General features: G+C 38.7%; 1 long non-coding RNA gene across 2 annotated transcripts in view; it reads right to left on the minus strand.

Annotated features, from left to right (window-relative positions):
• Positions 1-10,105: 10,105 nt before the first annotated feature.
• Positions 10,106-15,639, minus strand: part of LOC117672527 (uncharacterized) — a 53,089-nt gene continuing 47,555 nt past the window's right edge. For both annotated transcript variants that reach the window (XR_015733293.1, XR_015733294.1), the window contains exons 2-4: positions 14,916-15,085; positions 11,197-11,245; positions 10,106-10,312 (exon numbers count right to left, since the gene is read on the minus strand). This is a non-coding gene — a long non-coding RNA (uncharacterized LOC117672527). The remainder of the gene's footprint in view (positions 10,313-11,196; positions 11,246-14,915; positions 15,086-15,639) is intronic.

A 15,639-nucleotide genomic window follows, 5' to 3' on the forward strand; every position in this document is an offset into this window, starting at 1 on the left:
TACACATCTGTTGCATTCACAGTATTTATCATACTGTCATACAGCTGAAAAACCTAGTATAGTACTGGGCAAGCTCCAGGCATATATTCTGTAAAATAAGACAATTAGGGAAAACCTGATGTGTATACAAATCAAATCACTGTACCAGCTAGCTGTGTTAGATCTGAAGTTTAGGCCATTTCCCTATTAGTGACTTATAGCATTTTTATAGTATCACCCAGCCAATAGTCAAAGTTTTTTTTGGCGGGGGGGCACAATGATGGTTGGAGAACTCTAGAAAATGTTATAAATCACAAATGGGAAAATGACCATAATGACCTCCTCCATGCTGACACCATCCTCCAGTTCCTTTTTCCACTGGGCATAATGTGCAAGGAGTAGTAAATCAAGAGAAAACTTGGGCTATGGAAATAATGGAAGAAATAGGACAAAAGAGCACAGCTTCCTTTGTGAGGCATTCTCGGCACTAAATGGGAAAAAAATGCCTCCTTTTTGAGAAGGAATAGGGTTTTCAGGTCTTTGTCATAGTAACTCAATTAGCACCCTCTCTTCTCTGGAAGAGATGGCCCTTCAGACATAGCCACTGCTACCTTTTCCCAGGTGTTAACCAGTTAGAATCGTTTAATCTCCCAATCTTATTCTGGAAAGAGTCTCAGCAACTACAGCACCCCTACTGACATTGTATTTGTAGCTGTCAACTCTTGCCTGATCCAAAACACGGCATACAGTAATACAGTACATTTGTCATTCATAACAGGCAGACGATGCCTTATTGAAAACAATGAGAAATCCAGATCATAAGTGCAATTGCATCTAGAGAGACACACTACAATCAGTGCTATACCATGGAGTTGCATAATTCTGCATTTATCAATGCATATTGGTTCTTCTGAATCTTATCCTAAGCAGAGAAAACAAACTTTTCTATGGAAGCTTTAAAGGTTCCACTTAATGGGCAGCCATCATTGGCTTGGATATCTTGAGGACACAACAAATTGAAATTTGGGGAGCTTCTCAATCAAGACTAATACTTTTGAATGATCATTTTAATATAGACTTTTTGTCATTTTTACTTCTGGATGTTATTATCATGTTTCCCCGAAAATAAGACATCCCCTGATAATAAGTCCTCCCCTGAAAATAAGCCCTGCCCGAAAATATTTAATCACATGCACAGCTGGTTCAAAAAAATATAAGACAGGGTCTTATTTTCGGGGAAACATGGTAGAAAACCCAAAAAGGAAAGGAAAAGTCAAAATTGACCGTAACATATGTCAAGAAATTCCACATTAGGAAAATGGCATCTTTAGTTTGAAACTTTGAATTTTAGCCTTTAATATAAACATTAAATGTTTCCACGTCAGGATTTGTTTGTGGGAGAAAATTGCATGATTCTAGGACTATCTTTTTAAGGAGAGGATATACTTGAAATTTAGACACTATTGAGCAGGGTACTGACCATATCCCCTGAGCTTGGAATTCTTTTAATATTTTCTTCAAATGTTGCTGCCACTATCTAACATTTTACAGAGGAAAGCAGTTGGGCTCAGCTTTTCATATATTTTGCTGACTGCTTCAAAGCCAATATGTTGTACCTACAATCCTCTAGATCAGGGGTCTCCAATCTTTGCTGGCTGAGGAACTCTGGGAGTTGAGGTCCACAAGTCTTAAAGTTGCCAAGGTTGGAGACCCCTGCTCTAGATCAGAACATATTCATGGATTTCAATCTGAAAGACTGCATTGAGGGGAAATAATAATCAAAACGAATAATCAATTGCGCAGTGAAGTGCAAATAAAAAATACAAGCATATAATCTGATTTCCCTTTATATAGTTATTCTTGTTGGAAAATCTGTATAGGTCATTAGGTTTGCACATTTCTAATCGATTTTAGATAGAGATCCAAGGAAGCACCCGAATCACTTGTTTAGCTAACAAAAAAGTCAAAAATTTCCTTTGAACATGGTAAACCACTACAGATATCATGAAACAAATTCTTCCAAACACGATTTGACAGTCAGGTGGATCCTTGCTGTTCAGCTGTTTTGATGTCTGTCTTATCTGGTGGATGATTTATTTATTTATTTAGCGTATGGTATACAAGGCCAGAGACACCAGTGTTATGCACACAGTAGAAGTCCTGGCAGCTGACAGTCGCTAGTCCGTTTGTTGCATCGGTGCACCACAAGAGAGCTTCACACTGGCTGGCCTGCAGTGTTATCAGAGGAAGTCAGATCTTCCAGCACTTTTCTCCACTGCTCCTCCACTGATTGCATCTGGGCAGATCCAACGCTGGTTCTGGCTCCCTGCGCAGTCAGCAGTTTCCCACCACTGAAATGTCGATACCTATCCATCAGCTCACAAGTGATGCTTTCAAACTGCTAGGTGGGCAAGAGCTAGGAACAAGAGCTGGGGGATCACCGTGTCCTGTGGATCTGGATTTGAACCTCCAGAGTGCTGGCAATTGTTCAGCACATCCAGTGTCATTAAGCCTCTGCACCACTGCGTCTCCTGATGGACAATAGTTCACCAGGATTGTGTATCCATAGTTGCTTCTTTGAGTTCTTATAAGCCCATGTTTGTGAAATCAGTGAAAGCATCTAACTACTTTGTCTTTCGCTACCTTTTCTTTCTTTTTTTTTTTGGGTTGCCTTCAATTTTTGCAAACATCAGATCTTCTCTGAAGATTCTTGCTTCTGCGTTGTGCATCTAAAATACTTAGGTTTTACCGTTAGTGCTTTCAGTGAGCTGTCTGGCTTTACTTCATTTAGTATTAAATGATTCATCTTTCTTGTAGTCCAAGGTACTTTCAGCAATTTTCTCCAATGTTTCATTTCAAACAAAGACATTGATTCTTCTTTGTTAGCTTTTTTTTCGGTTGAGCTTTCACAGCCATTTGTTAAAGTAGGAAATTCATGGCCTTGACAACATGTTCCTTTTTTGTCAGGGTGATGTCTCTCCACTTTGATATTGTCTTTGGATTTGTTGAAGTCTTTTTACAGAATAGTAGATCTCCCTGCATTTCATAGTTACATCATCACCTCTCTGGATTCTTAGTCCAGCAATATAAAATCTATTATAGCTTCCTCAGCTATTTACATTGGTTAGACTCCAGCATTTTGCACAATCTTTTAAAAAATATATATCTGGAGTATCTGGTAAGCTTTTGCATTCACACATTTCATTTTCAACCACAGATTCCTTGAGTTTTCCTCACCTCCAGATGACAAAGGCTATCATCCCCATACTAGGGACCGTTAATATTTCTCCTAGAAATTTTAATTGCAACTTCTTTTTTCCTCTGTATTCCGCATATGAAGTAAATAGATAGGCTGACTGTATGTGGGATAGCCCTTTGCCAGTTTTGAAACAATAAGGCAACTTTGTATTCCATTTTAACTGTTGCTTCCTAGACTACAGATTTTTTTCATTACTTGGATGTGACGGTGTGATAGATTTGTGTTTTCATAGAATCAAAAGTCACAGTATGATCAATAAAGCAAAAATAGGGCTTTCTGAAACTTTTACCTTTTGAATGTTTGCAGTGTAATCTTGGCTGCTTCTCTTTTCTGACAACGGCTTGCATCCATGGTGCTTCTCATTCTATTTATTACTGAAGTCTGAATTGCAATTGTTCAGTAGTTTAAGCATTTTTAACCAGTGTCTTTTTTTTTTTTTTTTGGTATTGCAGTATAGACTGATCTTTTCCAGTCATCTGGCTGCTGCCGTGCTTTCATCCTTGCACACAAACTGCAGGCAGTTTTTAACAGCATTGTCTTGCTAGATGGAATTTTATCAGTCCTGTAGCCTTATTGTTAGCAGTATTTTCTACAACCCATTTTACTTCATTTCCCAAAATGTCTAGCTCTAGCTCATTGATTGTATCTTTATGCATATCAGGGATTTGGGGTCTTTTTTGTATGTATGTGTGTGCGTGCATAGCTCCATGCATTCGGTTTTCTTTATATGTACTTTTCTCCATTGTGCCCGTCTCTGAGTAAAATGTTCCTTTGATTTTTCTAATTTTCTTACATCAGTTTTTTTTTCTCGTTTTATTGCTGTCTTTATCTCCCCCCCCCAATTCTTATTTAGATTTAGATACATATTGTTCTTCTCTGGAATTCAACATTTAATTTTCCTCTCAGGGTGTTGTCTTTTGCTTTTTGTCTTTCTTCAGCTAGCTCCATATCTCAGTAGATGGCTTTTTGTTTTATAGAAAGTGGACTTTTTAAATTGTTTCATCTTTAATGATATTATGAATTTCAAACCAGAGCTCTTCCAGTGCTCTGTTTATCAGAACTAACGCAATAAACTTGATTTTTACTTTCACTGTGTATTCATGTAGGCATCTTGTTGAGATGGTACCTTAATGGTATTGGTTGATTTCTTCAATCTTAGTTGGAATTTTACAAAAAGTTCATCATCTCTGTCACATTCAGAGCCAGATGTTTTTTTTTAAATTTATTGAATAGAACTCCTTCATAGTTCCTTGCAAAGTAGACAGTTAATTTGACGATGACATTACTTTCTGTGATGTTCATGCAGGGCTGATTTTTAGGTTGTTGGAAAAAGTTACTTGCTGGTATTCCCCCCAGAATTCTGTTAGTTTGTCACCTGCTTTGTATATCAAGGTCAACTGCTCCTGTTATTCCAGATGCTACTTTTCGTACACCTTTAGCATTCCAATTACTTATTAGGAATATGTCCTTATTTTCTGATGCTATATCTACAATGCTTTGGAAGTTGGCATAGAACTCTATGGTTGGAGCATAATGTTGGAACCACCATAATATTGAAATGCTTGTTTTGGACAAATTGAGATCAGGCTGACATTTTGGGGAGTTGAATTCAACATTGACTTTAGCACTTTTTTTGTTAATAATAATGACTATTCCATTTCTATGATCATCTTGCCCACAGTACAGCTGGTGCTCTTATGATATGAACTGACCCATGCCAATTGGTTGCAGATGAATAATTTCTGGAATGTCAATGTTCACTCTCAATTTTTCTGCTTCAACAAAAGTTGCCTTGGTTCATAGTTCTGACATTCCTTGTGTGTGTGTGTGTGTGTGTGTGTGTGTGTATCTATATGTCTATATCTTTATAATACCAAACTTTTATTTTGCCTCTAGGCACATTAGCAGTTAGCTGTCCAGTTTTAATCGAGCCACATTATAAACTTCAATGTTACTCACATTTGCTTTTTGATTTTCCTGGTGGCTCGTTGTGTATCTTCTGAGTTGAAGGGCTGATCTTCCAGGTTCATGTAAACATTGTCCTGATTGTGAATATCCGTTTGGGTTTTTGGGGTAGGGGCAGAATACTGGATTGCCATTTCTGTCTTCAATGGATTGTGTTGAATTTGATTTCTCTTCTCTAACCCATGTCTTCCAGAAGTGTTCACCCCCAACCATATTGTGGTATGCAATATGCAAATTCGTTCATCACTACTTACATAGCAAAGATTCATTAAGGGCAGCTAGATGCATAGTTGGTTCAGAAAATATGTTCAAAAAACATTAATCAGTGGTTGTCATCAAGAGGAAGGCAGGTATTGAGGTGCTGTTTGGGATTCAAATTTATACCTGGCATATTTCAATATTTTATGAATTATTTAAATGGCAAGGAGAAAAGAATTTTTTTTTGGATTTGGAGATGATACAAATATCTTAGAAAACAGGAATTACATACAAACAAAACCCACATGATGGAGGAGGAGTGAGCAGTTTGTGGATCAATGCACTGAGCAGGGAATTGGACAGTGATTGAAATGTCTCTTTCCAACATTATGATTCAGTTATGAAATCAATGTTGTAATTTTAAGATTTATTTACATTTATATTGATCTGGTACGACATATTGCGAGCAACTCCAAGGAAGAGCTGGGGGGGGGGGAGAGAAATAGTTTCAATTAAAGTGAGCTGTAGATCCAGGTTATTGGATGAAAGTTTTGCTCTTGCTACTAATCTAAAATTTTGAAAAGCTCCTAAATATTTTTTAGGAATTAAGAACGTTTTAGTTCTATTTTACAGCATAAGCTATTAGCATATTCCAGAAATTTAGAAGCACACAATTATGAATGTCTTATTGTCATTCAGATAATCACTTATGGCAGTACTGTGGTTGCAGGAAATGTAGTACTGTTATTTTAATGCAAATATCTAGTACGCTGTAGTATTTCCCCTTTAGATATTTTACAGCAATTATATATTTTTCTTTTTTATCCTAATTAATTGTGACTTTTGTGTTTTATCTTCTAGTCTATGATCAATTAGGATTGATTGATTGCAAAAATCTAGGAAGTGGTAATAAGATTTACCAGTGAAAATAGAGTTTAATGCAGCATCTATTCTGTTACCCTCTTGATGAAGCTAATGGAAGAATAAGTGCTACTGCAAACATTGTTGTTTGTGATGGGGTAGCAGGAAAAAAACAGCAACACAGACACTATTTCACCTTGTCCTTTTGTGTACATACAACATCTCCCCATAGCAAACTACATATTAATTACTAAGCTTCATGACTGCTATGGGAAGAAGCTGAGCTCAGGTGTATTGAATACTGACCAGTAGTGTCAGATAATCACTGTGGAAATTAATCTCCTATGTGAATAAATGAATAGTGGCATCTGAAAGTGCTTTAAGTTTAACTCTCCTGCTTGAGCAGGGGGTTGGACTGGAAGACCTTCAAGGTCCCTTCCAACTCTATTATTCTGTTCTGTTCTGGTTGAAATGGTTCAGAAAAGTCTTGAGTTGTTTCTCATGCAGCTCTTCACCTTCTTAAACACAGAATAGCTTGTTGAGCCATGGAAGATATTAGATTTTTTTTGGCTGGTCTTCTCCAACAATCTGCTTCCGGGCATCCTTTCTTAGCTGCACCATCTGTTTAGCTTGGAAACTTGCTTGAGGGTGCCGAGATGAAGTTTTTGTTCAAAAATTTCTTCAATTCATTTAATATAAGTGTAGAATAGTAATCATCGACTATATGACCAGCAATCCATGTTTTGCCATAATTGGTGGAAGACTGTGACTATTGTAATAGATATTTATGACTGGAATAAGGACACTTGAAACTATGTTGAGTTGAAGATATTTTCAGAAATTTCTTGTAGATTCTTGAATAGAGTTTCCTGGTTACTTATCATTAAAGCATAGATACCCATAATGATTTATATGGGTAGCACATAAATCCAATCCAGTCCAATTAATAAACAAATGGATAGGTACGTAGGTGGGTAGATTGAGAGAGAGAGAGAGAGAGTGTAGATGGATGACATATATAACTGAGGTAGAAGCAGAAGGCCCTCATAGAGAAGAGCAGTGCCCTTCCATTTTCTATAACTTTACTCGTTCAGATGATGATTTGTCCTTTAGAGGATGGGTAGCTGCCTCTGACTACTTCATACAATTCTCTTTTTAACATACTGAGAAAAGGGAATGATGAGTCTCTTAAGGAAACATAAACACGGTGAATTCATTAGAAGGGTCATTATAAATAAAGCGCAGAGGAAGTGCCTGAAGAGCAAGCTCTTTTGAGGGTGTTTATTACAACAAAGAGCTTCTCTAATAGGGCAACCAAAAAAAAAAAAAAAAAAAAGCACTCTGCTGCGATCGTTAATAAACATTACTGATTTCTTGAGGGCGAAATGCCTTTTTACAAGCAGCAACCTGTGCAAAAACCAGTGGTGTCATATGGCAAAAATGTCCCTACCTTTGATTCTAAAACTTCCATTGTAATAAACTATGAAACTTTGGTGGCAAAACCATGAATGGTGTTTGACTATGTCAATTTATAAATGCTATAAACATGAACTGTAAATATTCCTGGGGTGCAGTTTCAGATATGTTTGGAAAACTGTGCTTAGAAACATGCTTGGAAAATAGAATGGAAGAAATGTAACTAGATTTTGGCAGAACCTAAAGTGTTTAGTGAATTATGCCTTGATTTAACAGCATGATAATTATATTGTAAAACACAAGTTTAAATATCTTTGGACTGTATTTCTAACTGCACAGTATGAGAGACATAAGAAATAACAGAATTGCTCTGTTTAGTACTGTTTTGAGTTAGTGAAAAGATAATATTTTTTTAAAAGAGTACTAACTGGGGATGATTTGAAAAAGTTGAGATTGTAAAAACTATTACCTTAAACACGTAAAGATTTTGTTGGTAGCAATGTGGACTAGTTTGCTGTAGTGGTTAAGGCCCTAGGCTAGAAATCTGTGAGTTCTAGTCCCACCTTAGGCATGAAAGCCGACTGGGTGACTTTGGGCCTGTCACTCTCTCCCAAGCCCAACCCACATCACTTCTTGGCATCTTACTTCTCCGCCATGTCTTACCTGACTTCCAGCTCCTGCCATGCCCGGTGAGGTGGGGGGAGAAGACACAGCAAAGGGAGCTCCATCTCCGTCCATGAGTCTCGCTTTTCCGCCACCCCACCCCTCCCCACTTGCCACTCCCCCTCATCGGCCGAGATCGGCAAGCCAGATTCAGGGAGCTGAACGCGCTGCCGCCGCCCGGGAGGAGAAGAAAGTGAGAAATGGGCTCTTTCACAGCACCTCCTCTTTCTCTTCTTCTCCTGAGTGGCAGCAGTGCATCCAGCTCACCGAATCTGGCCTGGTGATCTCGGGTGGCAGTGGCTCTGACCCGATCCTCACCGACAATGCTGCGTGCAAGAACTGGCCACACAAATCCCGCTTCATGGCTGCACAGACAGCCCACACTGGCCACTGCTCAGAGCTCCAATGCCAGTCCCCCTTGCCCCAGTCCCAGGTCAACAGGACTAGGGCTAGCAAGAGTTTTTTTTGTGGCCGCTCTTTTTGCGGCTGCCATTAAGAGAAGGGGCGCACGAGCTAGGGTTTGCAGGAGCGGCCTCCGCAAGGCTGTTCCGCGTGGATGGCAGGTGTGTGTGGGGCATGTCCCCACTTTCGCCCCCCTGCCTCGTCTCTTCACCTCGTGCTGTTTGCATGGGAAACAACAGAAAAGCTGCCACAATTGCTGGAGTCAGTGTCCTGAGTGGCACCAGCAAAGCAGCTGGTCGGCGCTCTGGTACCAGTCTTCCTGCCACAGGCCAAGGTTTAGGGGCCTCCTGCACCTCAAAAATAATAAGACCCCCAGTAATAAGGCCAAGGCCATATTTCGGGGTTCAAAAGAAAATAAGATCCTGTCTTATTTTCAGGAAAACACAGTATTCGAAATGTTGAATTTATTGTCGTGTCGCTAATACTGACAATATTGTTGGCAGATACCTTATTTTATTTCTGGTACTTGTCAAACAACCAGAATTAGTGTCTGAAAAGCACTTTATTTGCTTTCCTGAATAGATCTCTTTTTGAGATATAACAAAAGCGAAGGGAAAATGGCCAAGTCAGTTCTTTTCAGAGATCTCCTAGGATAGAAAGGGATTGTGTTCAGCCAAGATTTCGTTCTTACCTGGATAAAAGTTAATAAGCTGAACTGGAGTGTCCATGTAATTGAGCCTGACTTTAATAGATAATTAAATTTCTCATCATTTTGATGCAACTGCAGGTGTTCAAATATAGTACTGTATGCAGCATCCTTAAAACTCTTTTTAAGAGGGGGAAGGATAAGATGGGTGAGAAAGCAAGGAAGGAAAGGATCTTTTTTTTTTTGTTGTATCCCTGAAAATCATTCTTAGAGGCTTTCTGGGTGACACAATTGAGAATACTAACTTCTTTTTTGATAATGGTATTGATGCAGAACTGTTAGTGGTGGGGCATCGGAGTAACTGTTAATAGTCAATTGGCATTGATTTATTAAGGTTTTAAGTTTGTTAAGGTGTTTGTTAAGGTGTTAAGGTGCTGAGGTCCCCAGAAAAAATGTTGAAGGCTCTTCAGATTTCTTTGGGATTATGAGTCAGCACTTCTGTGGTGGCTCCTGTAGCCAATGGCAAGACAACCTCTTGGCCTATTGTGGCCTATTGAATGACTGGCAGGTCAAAGTGCTTGATGGCTGGAACGAGATCCAAACATAGACTAGGCAGGGCAGCCATTTGCAATATATGATGAGCTGGCAGTGGAGCAGTGATAGTGTTGCCATCAATCACGTGTTTGGCATTGGACAGTGCTGGACTGGACAGCTCCTGAGGTATCTATTTTTTTTTTTATTGTTGTTTAAAGAATTGGCTGACGAGAAATGCAGGATTTGAGAGGTTTAAAGGGAAAGGACTTTGTTGATGAAGCTGGTTGGTGTCCATGTTTTTCCTCTTTCCCAAATGGGAGGCTGGGATGCGTACAATTGGAAAGAGAATATTTTGTGGGCACAACATCATTTGCTACATTCCCTGCATCCTGAAATGCAAGAAAAACTCATGTCAAAACTCCATTCATCACTGGATTCCTGTAAACACAACCCATCTGGATGTCATCTTAATATCAGATCACCGTTTGGCCTCTGAATTTAGCAGCGTGATCTGGGAGCGGGCTGCAAGAATAGGTCCAAAAGGCTGCATGTGGACTCTAGGCCATCCATTATCTGTCACTGCTCTATACAGAAATAAAACAAAACCCATTATTTGCACGGTGCAAATTAGTGTGTTGGGGGAAAAACTGGATGCAGAATAGCCAGATTTGAATAGCAAAACAGTCTCAGGCTTCTGCAGCTTGTTTATTACATTGCACAGAAGTTCGCCCTGTTGCCAAAATCAGTGGCTTGAATTTTCATTTTAGAAATATCAGCACAAAAAGAAATCTACCTCGATACAATGTAAGAATTACCAGTATATGTACTTAGGGAGGAGATAAACTGGAACTTCCTCAAAACAGGTTGACCTCTTCAATAGTACCAGCAAGTATATCACTTTCAAAGAAATACTGGGACACAACTCATTTTAAAAATGTGCCCTTTCAGAAGTGTTAATATTATCCACAAGGCATATTATTGGTATCCTTTGTTTCCCTAATATTTTAATTAAATGGAATGTATGGTCTGACCAGCCATTTTTGGTGTCCTGTTCTGTAGGCAATTTCTGTCAAGGCTTGACCTTGATCAAGAATTGGGCTCTTTGCTCCTCTCACTATGCAAATGACACTAATTAATCCACACAAACATCAATATTTTTGCAAAGCAAAACCCCAAGTGCTGTTTTATGACCATGTAATTTACAAGACCTTAAACTACATTAAAATTACCCCATACAGTGTTTACAGTTTAATTACACGGCTATTTGCCTTACCCAATCAAGTGTTATTCATATAGCCCTTACTCACTGGCCCTCATCTTACCTAAAAAGAAAAAGAAAACAAACCCTCATGCCTGGAATAAGAACAGCAAACATTTAGCAAGATGAATTATTTCAGATTGCTTTGTTTTTGTGAACATTAAAACAAATTACTCTATATAAGATCATTGTTACAGTATGTATCTATTTGCATTTCTCACTGATGCCTACTTCACTTGGATAAATGCCAGGGAGTTGTGGTGATGGTGATGATAAGGAGAAGATGATATGAAAACTATTAGGTGTCCATATGTTGTAAAATGAGGTGAGGAAGTCATGGTACAACGCTTAGATGGTGGAATGGATTATTTCATTTTGGAATACAAAATAGGGATTGCAAATTCAAATGAGCTGATCCGAGAAATATATTTGCAAGAAGAAATTAACTCAGCAGATGTAGGTCCACTAGATTCTGAGGAATTGGTTTTTGTTTTTAATTGTCAGAAAAACTGGGTCCATGGGTGGGGTGGGACTTTCAGGATGCCTATAGCCAAGGATCCCACTTAACAGTAGATTGAGAAATAGTGATTCCACATAGTCACTGAGCAAACTGTAGGAGATGACCAGGCTGAGCCCAAAGGAGGGGGTCAAATACGTCATAAATCACGAGTCCCTGCTTGCCTGCAATGAAATCTAAGTCCAGCCCACCTTGAGTGCCTCTCTTATCTCCCGCTCATTTCCCTTGACTGTTAGTTGGTCAGATTCTTGTACGGAGCTGAAGCTTGCAATAAATCTTTATATTCGTTTGAACTGCCTGAATCTCCTGAATTCCCCAATGCTTGACACAAACTTCATGGATATGCACGCAGGACTTCTTGAGCTCCATCACAAAGACTTGGCTCCCATTTCTATCCTGTTTAAATGGAACGGCATTTTGATTCCCACCATGGACGAATAGCTGCAGAAGCTGATGGAGTTGGCAGAAATGGCTAAATCGATCATTTTGATTAAAGAAAAGAATATAAGTACGTTTGTTGCCACACGGAGACCGCTTCTGAACTTTGTGCTTGAGGTGGGAAAAAAATGAAACTTTGATTTTTGGGTTTTACCAGTTAGATTGATAGACGTTTATAGAAATGGCTAGTTTATATTACTATATTAAAAAGCAAAAAGTTGTGTTTTGATGTTAATGCTTTGTTTTACTGCATCAGAGGGAGTTGGAAGTCAACACTTTTTTTTCTTCTTCCCAGCCCTTCCTCACTTCTTTTTCTCCTCTTTCCCCTCACTGTCTTCCTATTTATTTTTGTATTTTGTATCTTATCTTATAACCTAATAAAATGTAAACAAACAAACAAACAAACAACAACAAAGACTTGGCTCCATTTCTATCCTGTTTTCTCTGTAACTGTAGCATGGTTTCCCTTTGCTTAATCTTGTACTTGGCTTGTGAGCATAACACACTCTCTCTGGAATTGTCGTGTTCTCTTTGGGCTCCTGCGGTGACTTTTTGGTGCTAGACTTATGGAAATGGGACAGGGAGAATTATATCATTTTAATTCCATTTCCAATACTTCTAACAGCAGCTTGGAGAAAATAATGAGAATCAAAGATCACATGGCTACAGATCCCTCGGGAATGCATAATGCTTTTCTGTGTAAGTATAGCACGCAAGCAGTTAGAATCATGGCAGGATTCAGATCAACAACCATTATGCTTTTGCATTTACTGATATAATCTTACATTACTTCAATTTTGGTATCCCCCCCCCTTTATTTCCAAATGGATGAAAAATGCCATGCATCAATCCCATGATACCAAACAGTGCTCTGATTATTATACCTGCCAAACAAGAGTCGGGTCTGTAGACATTTAAGTAATAATACAGCTCTTAATCCTGGAAGCACCGCAGGACTCTTTGTCATTTATAATGTAGATTATTTATGAACATGCAAATTATGCTTGGGCTCCTTGGAATACTAATGTAGAAAACCTCATTTACATTATTTCCAACCTATATTATTATTTACTCAAAAACCACCAAGCCCCAGAAGAAGTAATGTAAAACAGGGCACTGGATCTTGGTACACCGATCCAGAGATAATTTGATGGCAATAGTAAGGTTAGAGAGAAGCAGTTTGGTGTTGTGGTTAAGGCACCCAGGCTAGAATCTGGGACTGGGGAATTCTTAGTGGTTGGGGAATTCTGGGAGTTGAAGTCTACAAGTCAAGATTGGACCCCCTGTTATAGACTTACTCTGCCTAGTTTAGTTTGATTCTGAACAAGCTATCAGCCATCCTAGAGTTAAACCAGTGGGACTGATGTTATAGTCACAGGAGGAAATCCAAAGCATTGAAGAGCATATCTGGTTCTTGAAATCAGCGCTGCTAAAGCGCACTCCAGGAAAATTAATAGTCCAATATCTTTTAATAGCAGCGAAAACATTCTTGACTCTGTTCCACTGTGGAATGGATTGCTGTGTCCCAACCATCTTTAAGAAGGATCTTTTAATTCTGCTTTGCAGCAAGATTTAGAACTGGGCAAGTAAGGATTTATATTACATCAAAGTAGCAACCCCTTGCAAAGTGTTATTTCAGAGTTTTAATTTTCTTGCTGGTCTCTTCATTTTACATTTGTGCTTTGAGTATCATTGCTAGTCCTAGTGTTCTCGCAGCAATTTTGAAAAGATACTAGATTCTTTGTCAATGTAGAAGAATAGGGTACTCAGAGAGCTGGTAGTGGCATACCTCGGATATGCAGTCATGAGTGAGGAACCCGCTATCAAATAGCTCTGATTGGTTCACGGACTTGGGATGGTGGTTTGTCTTAAATAAAACGTGCCTTCCAAACCAGCAGTCATTTGAGGGCATTTTGCCTAATAAGTTATGCATTTGTGGAATGTAGTCTTAATTTTTTTAAAAAAATCAGGCTGCCTCAACCATGGTGTCTTTTCTTTCGAAGTCTCTTAGAGCATAAACCCAACGATAAAAAAATAAAAGACTAGTTTTTAAGAATGGTAGCCACGCACGATACAACCTGCCAAATACAGTGGGTAAGAATGGTGAGGTTAGTAATGTTGCATGCAGGAAGACGAAACATTAATTTGATGGAGAGAGCAATCACAGAAATCAAACTGTGAATCAATCTGTTTATAGTTGACTAGAGGAAGAAGAAAAAGGTGGATGCTGATAAAAGAGCATGCTTTTCAGAGTTGGCTGCTTTTGAAATGAATGTCAGCTTCTTAATTCATATTGAGAGGTATCTAAAAATCCTTTACACATGGAGCTGATAGAAAGTGGCAGTTCCTGCAACCAGCAGCTCGTTTAGAGCTGTGAGGAGGAAGTTGCGGACAGAAGGGTGTTTTGAGCTGGTCATTTAGGCTAAGAGTCAGCATGGATGTCCTCATCACTGAGCCAATGACACGTTTAATAAGTGCTAGGACAGAGTGACTGGCAGGGAAGAGACAAAGGGGCAAATTGCACCCGTGTGAGTTGAGATTGCTGTTTTCTAACCTCCTTGGTCTCCATTTAAAATCTGGTTATGTCTGGGGGATACTTTTCTCAAGACACAGTGTGCTTAGCAAACCTTGCATGGATGTCTTTTAACAGAAGGCAGGGAATTACTTTTAGAGTTTATTTCTAGGCTATCTTGAAAGACAAAAGGTTTTCCAGGACAGCTTGTGCATGTAAAAGAAATGAAACCTGAATAAAAGCAGCGGAATACAAAAGTTAAACTACCTCTCCCAAGCTGTAAAATCAACACATTTCAACTGGTGCCTGGATGGAGTAATATTACATATTCAGTGGCATGTTTGAATAAATAAAATGTTTCTCTCTCTCTCTCTTCTTCTCTCTCTCTCTCTTTCTGTGTCTCTCTTAAAAGCTGGCAGTGACAGCATCTGAAGGACCTGCAGACAGATAGAAAATCACAGTAGGTCAATACTTAGCTAAAAAGATAAAACGGTTTAAATATGCCAGTAAACTTTGTACAGAGGAGGGAGGGTGCTTTGAGAAGAAGTATACTCATTTTTAAATAAGTGGCATTTATCAAAAATGGTAAATGGTATTTGAAAAAGCAAATCCACAGCCCAATGCAGACTATAAATTTTAGAGTGCATAGAATTAGTATCAGTGTATTTTCTCATCGCGGTTTCTGGATTTTACATTCTCCTCCAACACTTCTGTATTCTAGTAGGAAAAATAAAAAAGGTTATGTGTACAGATGGTTAACTGCTCAAATGCCCAGAAGGTTCAACTCATCTGCGTTGCAAAGATGAGGAGAATTTTCCATTGACTAATTCACAGGTGTTAAAAGCTCTGGATTATATTCACGTCTTGCCATATTGTTTGATCAAATATCTTAGTTTCAATTTGAGAATATGCAATGTTAATTATTATTATATACACAACGTGAAATCACAACTGCCAGTTCTTTACTTGGTGTTGGCCTTTATATACATCA

The sequence above is a fragment of the Pantherophis guttatus genome, chromosome 3 (assembly GCF_059756535.1).
Source record: "Pantherophis guttatus breed Tessera chromosome 3, ASM5975653v1, whole genome shotgun sequence".
NCBI lineage: Eukaryota > Metazoa > Chordata > Lepidosauria > Squamata > Colubridae > Pantherophis > Pantherophis guttatus.